Raw genomic sequence first — 14912 nt, forward strand, 5'->3', positions numbered from 1 at the left:
TACAATTATGTTCCCAGCATTTCACTTAGAACGATCCTGTGTGTTTGACTTTCTGTCTTGGGCACACTGCCCAGAGAATGATTCATTTCCATATGTCCAACACCTTTCCATGCCCATTTAATGTGGATGTTTTCTGTCCTGCCCAGTACACAGAAATCTCTAACTATTTATGCTTTTGAGAGTGATTTGAAAGGAATAGATTTTCATTTACCTACTGGTGTACATGTGGAGAGATAGTTAGGACCTATCCATTGTTGGCTCAATTCCCAACACCTATATGTGCAGTAGGTGTTGGGAATTGAGTCCAAGGTTTTACAAATTCTGTGCATACACTCTTTCTACTATGCTATGTCCTCAGTCACAACATCTACCTTTTGTTTGCGTTATTTAGTCTATTCACATTTAATGTTATTTGTTACATGTTTAATAGGAAACTTACTTCCAATAATTCTCAAAAAAGAGTTCTGTGTATATTGTAATATTTGATGTTTATTATTTCAATATTAGAGCCTGATAATGTATACTACTGTAGAATTGAATGTCAACAGGTACCCACAGCTGGCCTGGGTCTGGTCCCTTGGAGTTTCTAATGAATAGCAGCCACTGGGAGCTCTGTAGAGCGGCCTGAGGTGTGGGTTTGCAGTTCATCAGAGCAGCTAGAGGATTATCTGACTGTACACTCATGTAAAAGGCAAGTGCCTTTTCCATATCTTAGCTACTGTCAATAGTGCTACAATGAATATCAGAGTACAGCCATCTTGTACCTTTTGATATCCACTGTTACAGATTCATAACCAGAATTGTAACTTTTGGATCATCTGGCAGTTCAATGTTTAGTTTTTTGATGAACCTTCAAGCTCTTTTCCAAAATGGTGGTATGAAAATTTATTCTCATCTGCAATTTCCCAGGGCTCCCTTCTTGTACATGTCCTCTCAAACACAAGTTATCTTCAACTTCTTTCAGTTTAGGGCCCAAACCCCTATTAATTGAATTTATATTAGTTATGAATTTGATGGAAATATGTCAAAAGCATTGTTGAGTCTGACAAAGTTAATGTCATTACAATGACTGTTGTAAGGGATGCATTGAGCCTGTGTCTTGGTGACAGAAAGAAGATGCAGAAAGAAGACTTCCAGAACTTGAGCTTACATCATAAATGTGGCCATAGTAATGGGTGTGGCACATTAGACTTTCAGACTATAGATGTTGAATGTAACAGGTTAGAGCCAGGCAGGTGGAGCAGTCCCTGCAGCTGAACAGCAAACACTATGGTTTCTGCTGCTTTTGGAGGCACATGTGTGAATTCAGCACTTTTGGACACAGCGTTGACTGGGTATTGCCCTAGAAACCATTCTATGATGTGCAGTCAAAAAAGAAAGTAACAATTAAAGGTGCCTTAATCCAGTAGTGTTTGTCCTTTGACATCTGATTCATGTAGCCACTAACACTGTGTGTTAAAATTTTTATGTGAATTTTTCAGAGGACACAATTAAGCTCATATACTAGCATCCTGGAATATTCATATTACATTGTCATCTTCACTATGAGGTTAGTATACTTGTTCTATGATGAGCTAGGTCCTCTCTCCCAAATCCGAAGCATACCACTTGTCATTGTGACATTTCTCTAATGTCACTCAGGATCTCAAGACCTGTCCAATTGGAGGCACAGAATGAGGACTTTCCAATCAGGTGCATATAGAGAAGGAAAGGGGCGGGCTTGAATCATGTTAGGCGGGTCTTTAATTGAAGCTTCTTGTCAGAGATCCTCTTGGAATGATTTCCAGGTTGTCTCCTCTGTTGAGGAGGTTTAGGTAGCTTTGCCACAGCTGCTGTTGCCCTATGAATTCTCAGACTCAAACAGATTACAAGGAGGACTCCGGGCCACCCTAAAACCAAGGACAGAGTAGCAGGTCGGCAACCTGAACGACAAGGGAAGCAGGTTGTAACCTGTGGTTTGTAACTCCCCTCTTTGTTTGTGAATTCTCCTATAGGACACGTGCACAATGGGTCACCTCTTGCTGTGGGGATTGGGGTGGGGCCACCTTCAGCGCCTTCTCGCTCTGTGATCAGGATGTCAGTGCAGGTCACGTGCCTAATGCTCTCCCTAGTTCTAGATTACATGGAGGATCATTGGTTCACGTACACCCAAGCTGCCATCTTCAAGATGGGCCCACCCATTTTGCCCACAGCTATCCAAATATGTGGAAAGAAGTCTTAAATCTAAACACCAACACCCCCAGTCCAACTACTCTAACAATAAGTCCCAAATACCCTCCATCCAGTCCACTTTCCCTAAAATTGACTTCCCCTTTCCACAGCATTATCAACTATGTATTGCTTATGTCTAAAAGACAGTATTGCATCCTTTTTCCTTTTTCAAAGGGTGCTTAGTATTTACCTTTTGTGTGCAATTCACAGGAGAGGAAGGCAGAGAAGACTCAATTGATCGCTTTTTGTTTTTGTCGATCTTATATTGTGGTTCTCTTTTTGTAGGAGGATTGTGGTTTGACCTCAGCACTTCATGCTTGCAAACCAGGCATTCTACCCCTTGAGACACACCACCAGTCCACAGTTGTGTGGTTATTTTGGAGGTGGGGTCTCCCAGACTCTTGAAGGGTTGGTCTGGACACTTAATCCTCTGGATATCAGAGCTCAGCCTTTCACATCCCTAGGATGACAGGTGTACCATCAGTGCCTGCCCACTCAACTTTATAATAATAGCCACTCTGACATCTTTGTACCAATGGCACATAGTGTGCTTTTTCTTACATGACATCCACATGGCTAAATTGTTATGATCAGGCTTTCAAGTAGTCACTGGAGGCTGGGAGCTGGTGGCTCACAGCTGATAGCTAGCTTCTCAGGAAGCAGAAATCAGGAGGATTACAGTTTGAAGCCAGCTCAGGCAAATTATTTGTGAGACCCTAACTGGAAAAAAAATCACAAAAGAATGGTTTTTAGAGTGACTCAAGGACATGGTCCTGAGTTAAAACTCCAGTACTCCTGAAAAAAAAAATGGCACTGGTGGCCTGTGACAAAAGTCAAAGAAAGGGTCTGTGCTCCCTAAATGTCTCTGCACATACAAATGCTACTGCCTCCATACTGAGGTCCTCATGTATGCTGTCTGAACTTGGCAGGACACAATGTTATTTTTCATCTGGGTAACAATAGGAAACATACGTTCCTATTGTGAATAACAATATTCACATATGTTCTTCTCTGAATATTGTTTGTATTGTGATTCCTAGGTTTTTATTATTTTCATATTATTACTTTGATAATGTACATCAGTATCAGTTAATGATGGCTATGACTTCTTACAACTGAGAAGGTTCATACACACACATTTCATGCACATACATACACTAATTTCATACACACACATACACACATTCAGATGAGTTTAGAATTTAAGTGTAGTATTTTTGTTAAAAATTCAATATGTTGACATTTAGATTGATTTGGGGGAAAACTTAAACTTTTGGGGAGTTTTCTCTATATATCTGAGGTATGTAATCCAGTTTTTTATGTGCTTATGTCCATTTTAATTTTATCCTAAATTGACAATTGTTCCTTTTCAAAAAACGTCCATATATGCAACAACACAGGCATGTGACACAATATGAAACTTAGGTGGTGCTAATTCTATTTCTTGTACTGGACATATAAGACCTAGTGTGAAGCTTGGCTTTAGAATTTTCCCCACACTTACATGTTTCCCTCTTATTTATTTTTTAATTTGGTGGTATTTGGTTTGAATTAAGGTCTCATTCTTGCTATGAACCTCCAGCCCTACTTTAGTTGGGAATTTCCAAGATGGGGTTTTGAGAACTCTTTGCCTGGTTGTATTTGGAGACGTTTCTGACCCAGGACATCACAGCTGTCATCAGGTGCCCACAGCTGTCCTGTGTCTGGATCTCTTGGCATTTCTAATGAATAGCAGCCCCTGGAACCTCTCCTGTAGAATTGTCTGAGGCATGGGTTTGGAGTCTCCAAGAGAGCAGATGGATGAATCTCGGGCTATTCACTCACGTTCAAAGGCATGTTGTTTCTGCTTCTTACCTACCATGAGTATCACTGCTAAACTTAACATCGAAGTGCAGCTGTCTTTCTCATCCTGAAATTTTTTCTTTGGATGCATACCTATAATTGTGGTTTGGGGATCATCTTGAAGTTCAAAGTTCAGTTTTGTAAAGCATCTTCTGTTTGTTTTCCGACATGGCTGTGTTACAATTTATTCTCCCCAGTAGTATACCAGGGCTCCATTCTTGCTATACTCACGTCATCCTAAACAGGTTATCCTACAATTTCTTATTGTGGAAGAAAAGCAGGAGTTAGCAGGAATTCTGGTTTGAAAGCATGGCATTGTTCTTGCAAAGCAGTCACTCTACTCCTTGAGGCACATCACCAGATCAGGATGATGTGGTCATTTTGCAGGTGGGGTCTCCAAGACTCTCTGGGATTGCTGGTCTGGAAGCAAAATGGTGACAGGAAGGCCTCTGGACGCTTAGCTTATGTCATAAAGTTGGCGATGGTAACGATTGTGACACGTCAGATGGGTGGCATAGAGATGCTGTCCTGTAGCAGGTTAGCACAGGGAAGGTTGGGCCAGTCAGTGCAGTCCTACAGCAGAGTGGTTTGCGAGGCTTCTGAGCCACTTCTGGAATTTCGGGCACAGGAACGACTGGGCATTAGCCCAACAGCTGAAAAAAAGAGCAATTAAAGTGTCCCTTAATCTCGAAATATTGCCCTGGGAAGACATTTTCACTTAGTCGCTAACACTGTGTTTTAAAATCAACATGATTTTTTTCCTGAGGGACACAATTCAGCTCATAGCATATACTAGCCTTCTTCTATAATTCATAACCTGCTATCATCAATACGAGGTCGTACAACTGTTCAGTTTTGAAGGTTGGTCCTCTCTCCGGAAGCTGCAGCAGAGAGTTTGACATTGTGACGTCTTTCAGCTATTGGTTGGTGCGTTCTGATGTCACTCAGGACTTCAATCGCTGTCCAGTGGAGGCACCGCATGAGCACTGTCCAATCAGGCACAGATACAGAGAGGAAAGGGCGGGCTTTTGCGATCTGGGGCGGGTCCTTAACTGAAGCTCGCCATTTACCGCTAGCTTGGAATCGTCTCCAGCTGTGTCCTGTGTCCGGGATGCTCAGGTGGTTTTTCCACATCCGATTTCTCCCTGTGAATTGCAGGACGCAGGGAGACCCTTAGGGAGGACGCGAACACCCCGAAAGGCAAGGACAGTGCGTGCGTGTGGCGTGGTGACGGGGAAGGGAGGGCGTCCGTGACTGCGGGAGTGCTTCTCCCCACCGCGTGCTCCCGAGTCTACAGGCTCGGCTTCCTTTAGGGCAGCTGCGCCGGGGTCCCCTCTGTTCGGCAAGAGTAAGGTCATCCTAAAACCAGGCAGCCTCTTAAGGCTCACCCGCTGGCCCTCCCACTCTGCCATTTCTGACGTCACCTTACCTTGCCTTGTTTCCCCGCAGTCATTTTTCTTAAGTGACGCAGCCACTGTCAGTGTCCAGTAAGCGATGCACCAACCGTCCAGAGCTGAAAGATGCAACCCCTCCCTAACACAGCCGCATTAACCGTGACCTCCTGCACACCTGCCCTGAAGACCACCTCCCTAAAACACCCTGTACAGCCCCATAAATCCCAAGCCTGTTGGAGGGCACTCTGGTCTTTCCCTCTGACTAGAGTCCTCTCTTGTTCATCCTGACATAAACCTGCCTCTGCTGTTGAGCCGAGCCTCCCATTTCTGTCTTCTTTTCTGTTCACCTTTTTCCCGACCCCTCTAGCTGTGGGGCATTGGGGGAGGGCGGCCTTCAGTTTCTTCCGACTGTGAGGAGAGGTCTGGCAGGCAGCTGGGACTGGCGTGTGCCTTGGGCCTCGTGGTCCACGCCTGAAAAATCTAGCTACTGAGGAGGCAGAGATCAGAGGATCACACTTTGAAGCCAGCCCAGGCAAAAAGTTTCTGAGATCCTAACTCTAAAATAACATCAAGAGAAAGTGTTGTTGGAATGACTAAAAGTGAAAGTATTGAGTTGACACCCCACTACCACAAAAGAGTAGTTACTGGAGGACTGTGTCATAGGGCTCTTAAGGGATTTTGCTTCCTCATGTCACTGCACATATACTGATTCTGACCGTATATTGAGGTCTTCGTGGGTGTTGTCTAAGATAGGCAGGACACATGTAAAGTTATTTTTCACCTGGATAACCATCTGAAACTTAGGTTCACATGTGTTGTTCTATCAATACTGTGTGTATTGTGATTCCGTGGTGTTTATTATTTCAATATTATACCTTATAGTGTACATTGGTATCAGGTAATGATGGCTACTCCTATTCTTACAATTGAGAAGTTTCTAGGCTAATTTCATAAACACAGAAAAATACACACATTGACATGATATTAGAATTTCCTTTCTGTTTTTTAATAATTATGTATCTTCACATTTGAACTGATTTTAAGGGAAAAACTAAAACGTAGTGAGTTTTATCTACATACCTGAGGTATGTAACAGTTTTTTTATGTGCCTTTGTCCACTTTATATTATTGTAAAGTCACAGTTTTTCCTTTACAAAACATGGCCACATGCATGTGATACTATGTGAAACTTAGGTGGTGCTAATACTATATGTTATACTGGATATATAAGAACTCGGTGAGGGTGGGCTCGGGCACTTGCCCCACACTTACTTGTTTATCATGCGTCCTAGGCCAGTGCTCTACCTCTTGAGCCACACCTCCAGGCCTGTTTTGAGTTGGGAATTTCCATTATGGTGTATCTTGAACTTTCAGAGTTGTTCTGAACTCTGCCTCCTGAGTAGCTCAGACTATAGACCAGACCAACCATTGCCGTTCTCTTTGGTTTTTGAGATAGGACTTTGCTGTGAATCAGAAAGCACACTATGTAGCTCAGGTACCTGAAACTGGAAACCGCCTATGCCAGCTACCTGAGTGTAGTCACGATGGGTTCCTGGTTCCATATCAGCTTTGGTCAATGTCTTGACTTTGTTTTGTCATTCATATTCAGTTCCACATAGTTTTTTAACCTTCTAGCTGGTACTATGTTTAGAACATGAGTTCATACTTGCTAGGTTAGTACTCTACCACTTGAGCCAGAATCTCTGCCCTCTACATGGACATCCAGTGATTTTTGAATTGAGCTCTATCAATGGCATACTAATGTGATTCCATGGCATATCTGGAAATGTTCCCACGAAGATATTTAATCCATAGTTCATTTGTTGCTGCATATAATCATTGTAGATATGTCTGTTAGTTGAATATTAAGGTCCTGAAGTGTGTTGTCTGAGATTGGCAGGACAGAAAGCTATCAGACCAGTATGATTCCCTGAGGAGCTACTGAAATATCTATTGCATGAGCCAAGAATGGGGGGGGAATTTATGCAAAGTGTTGAATTTCTATTAGTTCTTAAGAAATAGTCACAAACATACCAACTAAAAATACTTTTGTGTGAGGTTAACAATCACATCCTTAAAGGACAAGGACTCCTAAGACACCCTGCAAAATGTACACAGCAGGAAGAGTGAGACAGAACAGGATATCTTAGTTAATTCACAAGAGGTCCCAAGATTCTTGTCTCCAAACATTCATTCCTTCATTTGGTCATCAGACCCTTTCTCTCTACATTCATGTCTTTTCAAAGTTGACTGAGATGAGGAAATGAATTATTGATAAGGGCACTTGCAGTATAGTTGCACTTCTCTGGATTTTGGGTCATTCCACAATCCTGGTTTTAATACTTGTCTTAAAGCTGTACTTGTCACAAGTGACTATTAGAGTACTAACACTGCTCTTCCTTTTATTTTTTTAATTTTTATTTTATTCATCTGTGCATACAATGTTTTGGTCATTTCTCCCCCCTTCCCCCATCCCCTCCCATACCCCCTCACCCTGCTCCCTCGCTTACCCCCCCCCTTACCCCTCACTACCAGGCAGAAACTATTCTCCCCTTATCTCTAATTTTGTTGAAGAGGGAGTATAAGCAATAATAGGAAGGACCAAGGCTTTTTGCTAGTTGAAATAAGGATAGCTATACAGGGAGTTGACTCGCATTGATTTCCTGTACATGTGGGTTACCTTTCGAGTTAATTCTTCTCGAACTAATCTTTTCTCTAGTTCCTGGTCCCCTTCTCCTGTTGGACTTAGTTGCTTTAAAGTATCTGCTTTATTTTCTCTGTGTTGCACTCTTCCTTTTAAATGACTGCTCATCACATTGACCTTGGCTCTTGCCAGAGTAATTAAATATTTTAAAGAGCTTAAGAGCTGATGGCTCACATCTGTAATCCATCCTACAAAGGAGGCAGAGAACAGGAGGATTGCAGCTCAAATCCAGCAGGGACAAATTGTAAGAACCTAGCTTGAAAATACCTAACCCCTACAGAAATAAAAGAATACCAGTGTGGGTACCAGACCGACACTCAAATATGGGATGTCTCTGGGTTCTGTCCTTGGTTTGGCCACTTGAATTATCCACAGTACAGACTTCAACACAATCTGCATTCCTTTGCTACCCACTGGCAAACTTTCACAAATCCAGAATCTCAGACCTTACATGTATTTTCACTTTACACTACTCAGATGGAATCTGCATGTTGCTACTACACTTACTTACCTGTCACAAGTACTGCATGTACCAATCACCAGCACTGCCTTTCCAGAAATTATCAAAGACTTCCATATTAAAGGTATTACTAGAGATTTTAATCACAAGGTGTAATGGATACAAAAAGAAAGATATCAAACTATTTCACAAATTTATTGACAGATATGGCCTCATTCATTTTCATAGTCCAAGGGAGAAGCAATCTTCCAATAAAAAATATCAATTCTTATAGCAGTGTAGGCTTTAAGTGCTAAAGAAATTTCATGACCTTCAACCATATTGTCATATACTTGCAGAAAAAGTCTAAGTGTTTCCTAAAAGACTTTATGAGCTTCTGAAGGCTGTCATTTCTTAGCATACATTTATTTGCTTCATTGTTCCAGAATATCAAGTTTTTAGATGGAATGGTTTCTCTGGAGAGCTCTCTTTCTTGGTTTATCCATATTCAATTTGATCTCATTGTTCTAGTGTTTTTCTGTGACTGTGGGTGTTCTTTACCTTTCTTGTTATAGGGAAAGTACACAACCAGATAAGGGCCCAATGCCCAATTAGCTGAATTTATATTAGTCATGAATTTGAGGGAAATGTGTGGAAACTATTGTCTTATTTACTAGAGTAACAGATTCAATGAGCTCCAGGCTTTGGTGACGAAGAAATGACAGCAAGATGCAGAAAGAAGGCATCTAGAGGCTTAGTTTATGTCATAAATGTGGTCACAGGAATGGATGTGGCATGTTAGATTTTCGGCCTATAGATGGCAATTTGTAGCAGGTTAGCGCCGGGCAAATTGGGGCAGTTCCTGCAGCTAGACAGCAAACGTTGTGCTTTTCACTGGTTGGAGGCACTTGTGTGAATTCTGCACTTTGGGAGACAGCCCAGGCTGAGCATTAGCCCAACAACCAGTCTTTTAGGTGAAGCCAAAAAAAGAAAAGGAGAATTTCAAGGTGCCTAAATCCAGTAGTATTTCTGCATTGATATCTGTTTCAAGAACCTGCTAATACTGCATGTTAAAAAATCAATGTGAATTTGTTGGGGGTGATACAGTTCAGCTCCTAACATATAGTAGCCTTCTTCTATAATTCATAATCTGCTAGCATCTTCAGTAAGAGGTAAGTACACCTCTTCTATGAAGAACAAGGTCCTCCCTCCCAAAACCGTAGCATAGAATTTGGGAATATGAGGTTTCTCTGCTATGCAGCTTGGATTGGTGTAATCCAATGTCACTCAGGGTCTCAAACCCTGTCCAATTGGATGTACGGCTAAAAAGATTACCCAATCAGGCAAAGACACTGTGGGAAAGGGCAGGCTTGAATCATGTTGGGCGGGTCTTTAACTGAAGCTTTCTACAAAAGATCATAGGGTAATCATCTCCAGGCAACTCCTCCATTGAGGATGTTCAGGTGGCGTTGCCACAGTGTCTGTCGCCCTGTGAATTGTCAGACTCAAGCAGATTATAGGGAGGACATAGGGCACCCTAAACCCAACAATAGGGCATGCAGGTCAGTGTCCTGAAGGGAAGGATGGCAGTTTGTAACTGCTCATTTGCATCTCCCCACTATGTGTTCCTTACGCGTCCTACAGGGCAGCTGGACCCGGCGTTGCCTCTAGGTTTGGGGTTGGGCAGGGCGACCTTCGGTGCCTTCTGGCTGTGGGAGGGGGCTGTCAGGACAGAGCCCTTGCCTAATGCTCTCCCTACTTATAGATGATGGGGAAGTGTGTGGATGTGCGGCTATGGTAGGATCAGTGGTTCAGGCACAACCCGGGCTGCCTTCCTCCTGTTGGTCCCACCTGTTTCTCCCCCAGCTTTCCAAATATGTAGAAAGCATTCTTCAATCCAAACACGACCTCCCCCAGTCCAGCACCTCTTTCATCTAACAATAAATCCCTATATATCCTCCTCCCAGCCCGCATTCTGGCAGCAGCCCACATACTGATTTCCCCTTTCCACAGCATTATGAAGCATTTGTTGCTCAATATACGTTCTAACAGACAGTATTTATCCTTTTTTCTTTTTCAAGCGTGCTTAATATTTTTCTGTTTGTGCACATTTCAGAGGAGAGGAAAGCACAGAAGAATCACTTGACCCCTTTGGGGTTTTGTTATTTTCAATTGTGCTTCTCTTTTAGTAGGAGGACTGTGGTTTGACCTCAGGGCTTCATGGTTGCAAAAGCAACAACTCTTCCCATTGAGCAACATCAGCAGTTCACATTGCTGTGGTTATATTGATGTGGGGTCTCCCAGGCTCCCTGGGAGGTCTGGTTTGGAAAGTTAATCCTCCTGATCTCAGTCCTTAGCCTTTCAAAAAACTAGGATTACATTGGTGTGTCACAGATGCCTGGCCTCTCAACTTCTTAATAATACCCATTCTGACCTCTGTTCTGAATGCAGGAGGTCTGCTGTGTTGTACAGTATATCCACAAGGCAAATTTGTTATAATCCATGTTTTCAGGTAGTCACTGTAGACTGGGTGCTGGTGGCTGATGCCTGTATTCCTGGCTTCTCAGGAGGCAGAGATCAGGATGATAACAGTGTGAAGGCAGCCCAGGCAAATAGATGGTGATATGCTAACTCATAAAAACTCATCACAAAAAAGCATTGTTGGAATGACTCAAGTTGGCTGTCCTGAGTTCGAACCCCAGTCCTCAGGAAATAAAAAGAAGTCACTGGAGGACTGTGCCATAGATCTTTGAAGGGATCTGTACTTCCTAAATGTCTCTGCATATATAAATGCTACACTGTGTATTTTGCTGTCCTCATCTGTGTTGTCTGAGATTGGAAGATTATATTGAATGTTATTTTTCACAAGGTTATCAATAGGAAACTTACATGCACATACACTCTTCCATGATTGTTGTGTATGCTATGATTCCTTGGTGTTTAATATTTCAATATTATACCTTAGCAATATACATTAGTGTCAGGTTATGATGGCTACTCTTATTCTTACAATTGAGAAGTTTTTTGGCTTCTAACATCATACACATGCACACACACATGCACACACACACACTCATTCAGGTGAGTTTCAAATTTGATTTTAGTTTCTTCATTAAAAATTATGCATATTGATATTTGGATTGATTTTGGTGGAAAACCTTAAGCTCAGGATGCGTTTTCTCTACAAACGTGAGGTATGTATCTCATTGTTTTTATGTGCACTTATATTTTTTATTTAATATTAAATTCACAATTTTCCTTTACAAACCATGTCCACATGTGAAGCAACATATGTGTGAAATTTACCTTAGTGAAATTTATGTGGTGTTAACACTATTTGCATTTCTGTATATATAAAACCTAGTGTGAGGCTAGGCTCTTAAGGTGCCCCACACATTCTTGTTTGACTCTTCCTTTTTATTATTATTTTGGTTGGGCTGTTTTGAACTCTGGGACTCATACTTGCTAGATAGGCACTTTACCTCTTGATCAACTCTGCCAGTCCCATTTTGCCTTGGGTATTTCTGAGATATTGTTTCCTGAACTATTTGCCTGGACTTCCATACAACCATGATCATCCTGATCTCTTCTCCTGAGCAACTAGGATTATGGTGGTGAGCCACCATTGCCATGCTTCTCTGTTGTTTGAGACAAAATCTTTGTATGTACCCCAACCACCATTGAAACACACTTATATTACAGTATTGATACAGCTCTGTCTTTGATATGCCTGCTCCTAACACTAGAACTTGCTCCTATTGGGGTAATTAAATATTTGAAGGGACAGGGCACTGGTGACGCCCACTGGTGATCCTAGCTACTTGGAATGCAGAGATCAGAGGAATCACAGTTCAAGTAAGCTGGAGCAAATAGTTGGTAAGATTAGTCTTCAAAATGCCTAAACACAAAAGCAGTAGTAGAGGGATTAATGTGGTAGAGCACTTGCTGACCAAATATGGGGCCTGAGTCCAAACCCCAGTATTGCTTTAAAAAATATTTTGAAGGGATCCCAGTACACTAATTGGCCAGGAGTACCACATTCTATTTTTAGAGTTTATATAAATAGTATAATATGTGTTATAATCCTGCTTTCTTTCAACATTTGAAATTGTGTAACATCTTGGAAAGAGGGTACCTACATGATTCTGCAAAATCCTAGGGAGTGACTGATCAGGGAGTCTCTAATGCACTAACTCTTTTAAAACACTCTAATTGATTATACTGAGAAGTCATGAAACTGGTGACTGGTTTCTGGAGCATAGCCATGTCTGTTTGGGGACAACCAGGTAGGGTACTAATGCCTTCTGGCTGACTGATGATCAGTCATTTTTAGGTCTCCATGCAGATCAATGTGAGACCATTGGTATCCCAGTCTCCTTGGACCAATAGCAGGTGTACCACATCATCAACCATGACCTGTGCCTGTGTGAGAATGAGAATGGGTGCAGAAGATCTCCACAGGCAACATTTAGTGAGTATCAGGATTGGACCAAGACCCACATTCAAATATTGGGACTCTTATGGACTCTGCCCTTGGGTTTAACCACTTGAATGACACACAGTCCAGATTCCTCCAAAATCTGCTTTGCTTTACTACCAACTGGCAACTTTCACAAATCCAAACTCTGAGATCTTATATTTATTTTCACTTTACAATAGTCAAAAGGAATCTGCATGATGCTACTGTTCTTACCTGTTTTGCTTACCTGTCCCAAGTACCCCATGTACTGTTCACCTGCACTGCTGTTCCAGAACTTATGCAAGATTTACAAATCAACAGTCTAAGCAGAGAAATTCACAAAGGAGTGATGGTTGCATGAAAAGATATCAAACAGTTTCACAAATTTATTGACAGCTGTGGCCTCATTCAGGTTCATACTCCAAGAGAGAAGCAATATTCAAATAGGAACTATCTTTCCTTTTTTGATTATTTGCTTTACTGAAGTTGGAACTCAAGGGTCCACAACTTTGCCACTCAACTAGCACTATTTGTGTGTTGGGAAAGTAGGAGATATGGTCTCCAGAACTGTTTGCCAGAGATGGAATCGAACCGCACTGGCCGGAGTATCTAGGATTACAGGTGTGGGCCACAGGTTGGAAAGAGAGTGGGTGCAGAAGATCTCCACAGGCAGCAATTAAGGAATAGCAGAGTGGGGCCAGGACACACTTTCAAATATTGGGCTCTTGTGGACTCTGTCCTTGGGTTTAACCACTTGAATGACACACAGTCCAGATTCCAACAAAATCTGCCTTTCTTTACAATGGACTGGCAACTGGCACAGATCCAAAATAACAGATCATATATTTATTTTCACTTTGCACTGGTTTGAACTCAGGGCCTCAAACTTGCTACTCAGGTGCTTTACGACTTGAACAACTTGGCCAGCCCTGTTGTGTATTGGGTATTTTCAAGTAAGGTCCTGAAAACTCTTTGTCCTCCTGGGCTCAAACTGTGATTCTCCTGATCTGTGCCTCCTCACTAGCTAGGATGATGGGCCTGACCCATTGGCACCCTGCCAGTTTATTTGTGTTTTGCGATAAGGTCATGCTGTGTAGCCCATACTATCCTTGAACACACCATGAAGCTAGTGATCCTCCTAACTCCATTTCTGGAGTGTTGGGTATACAGGCTCTGGCTCCATGTTTGTATTGGTAAAATCTTACGTCACACATTCAGTTCTACACAGTTTTGATGTCTTTGGGTTTTACTGGGGTTTGAACTGGAGCTCACACTTCCTATGCCAGCAAGTACTCTACCACTTGAGCAGGTCCCAGGTCCCCTTCCCTCTACACAGCATCCACTGATTTTGTAGTGAGATCTATCCATGAAAAAAACACATGTATCTGTGGTATGTATGTAAATTTCCCCACAAAGACATGGAACACATAGTTCTTCAGTTGTTGGATATGGAACATTTTGGTTATTTCTGCTGGTTGCTTATGGAGGCCATTAGTTGTGTTGCCTGATATTGGCAAGGCATAAAATTTCAAACCAGTATGAAGACCTGAAAGTCTACTGAAATTTCCACGCTGAGATCCTGGGGTGTGGGGTATTTTTGGAAAGTATTGTATTTCTGTTATATAAGAAATAGCTACAAACTTATCCACTCAAAACACTACTGGGTGAGGTTCACAGTAAATCTGCAAAATTCACTTACTACCCAGGCACCGGTGTCTCAAAGGATCACAGTTCAAATACAATTGAGCAAATAGTTCATGAGACTCGATGTGAAAAAAAAACCCATCACACACAAAAGAGGATTGATCTGCCATCCTCCTCATCTCTGCAAAGCACTCAATTATAAGCACAAAAAAACAGTGC

At 42.0% G+C, this 14912-nt stretch overlaps 1 long non-coding RNA gene across 2 annotated transcripts in view; it reads left to right on the forward strand.

Annotated features, from left to right (window-relative positions):
• Nucleotides 1–5105: 5105 nt before the first annotated feature.
• LOC141416835 (uncharacterized) overlaps nucleotides 5106–14912 on the forward strand; it is a 91130-nt gene continuing 81323 nt past the window's right edge. For both annotated transcript variants that reach the window (XR_012441408.1, XR_012441409.1), the window contains exon 1: nucleotides 5106–5253. This is a non-coding gene — a long non-coding RNA (uncharacterized lncRNA). The remainder of the gene's footprint in view (nucleotides 5254–14912) is intronic.

Source organism: Castor canadensis, chromosome 14 (genome assembly GCF_047511655.1).
Source record: "Castor canadensis chromosome 14, mCasCan1.hap1v2, whole genome shotgun sequence".
Lineage (NCBI taxonomy): Eukaryota > Metazoa > Chordata > Mammalia > Rodentia > Castoridae > Castor > Castor canadensis.